The sequence below is a fragment of the Manis javanica genome, chromosome 6, assembly GCF_040802235.1.
Source record: "Manis javanica isolate MJ-LG chromosome 6, MJ_LKY, whole genome shotgun sequence".
Classification (NCBI taxonomy): domain Eukaryota; kingdom Metazoa; phylum Chordata; class Mammalia; order Pholidota; family Manidae; genus Manis; species Manis javanica.
In genome coordinates, this window is record NC_133161.1 from 42062061 (window position 1) to 42063555 (window position 1495).

A 1495-nucleotide genomic window follows, 5' to 3' on the forward strand; every position below is an offset into this window, starting at 1 on the left:
TTAACATTCAAGAAATTAGATTAGGTAGAACTTGAATCTACTGAAAAAAAATTCTCAAAATTTGAAACCAATTTTTATTTTACCCAAGTTTTTAAGATTAAATATTGAAATGTGTATCCCCTATTGTTTTGACATTTCCTCCCCCAAAGTAAAGCCAAAGGAAGTAAATATCAAATTCAGAGGGAATCAATATGGAAAAACCCTTCCCTCCCTTGCCACCCTCTCCATTCCCAAACAAAAGGGGGAAACTGATGAATCCCTTCTGACCCTCAGGAATAGCAGGCATAGCAAGGACCGCCCAGTTCACTCAGACATTCCAGTGCCTCTGGGATGCTTCTTTGGCTACCGTCGTTGCCTCCTTTAAACAAGGCGACCCACCCATTCTGGGGCCCATGCCAGTGGCAGAGCAAACAGAACAAGACACTCATGCCATGGATCATAAGCGGTCTCCACAGACGAACCCAAACCAGTGTAGCTCTCAGTTCACCTGTGAGGGCTTTCCAGTGGGAGGGCGCAGCTTGCCAACAGACCCCCAACTTCCCCCCGGTGCATCTCAGACGACCACAGGATGGAGATGGCTGTGTGCATCCATCATGGAAATGAAATCAAGCTGAGCTGCTCTGTGAAAACAAGTATTCCCCAAACATCATCACAGAAAAGAGAGGAGAACGCTCTTCAGTACAATCAACCAGTCTGCCCCACGTCCTCCCTGTGGTTTTAGGGGTGGACAGGAGTGGCAGGTGCTGTCCTTTCATCCTCTCTCCCTTCCCACTTCAAAGTCCTCTCACAGCTCTGAGAAAAGTGAAGTGAACAAGCATGTTTCCCCAAACGGAGTCCACCTGGTCTGACTGTCTTCAGAGGGCAGTGGGAATTCACACTGGGTGGTGGGGATCCCTGGAACTGCCCTTGTCACAGCCGCGGGCCGAGGGTCCTGCTGGAACAGGTGCCATCACAGGCTCCCAGGGCCGCCTGCTCAGCTCCGGGAGGGGTCTGGCCAGGCTTCCTGTAGCCTCCCCTTCCCTTCATGCCTGTTTAAGCACTCAAGCCAGAGGAGCTGTTCAGGATACGATTCTTTAAATTACATGTAGAAACATGGTGAAAATGGCAATATAACAAATGGTATTTACAGTCTCAGAGCCAAAGTGAAACTTTTTCATCACCACAAACATTTCCTAAAGCCCAAAATTTTGCTGCTGAAAGAACCTCTCAGAGGAATTACTTAGTAAGCCAAGTTCCATTTGGAAGAAGCAGAGAAGCAGTTTATGTCAGTTTTTAAGGCATAAGCTGGGTTATGACACAAAGTGGCTAAAACATGACAAAATCTTCCAACCAGAACTCTGAGTGAGTTGTGTTCCAGGCCTTTTCTCTGTAGGTGTGACAGGACCTGCTGACACCTAGTAGGTCCAGCTGTTTGGATCTGGAGCATCCCTGCCTCTGCCATCAGGCCACAGCCAAGTCAACAAAAGCAGCGGTTAAATACATCTACCTTGGACCA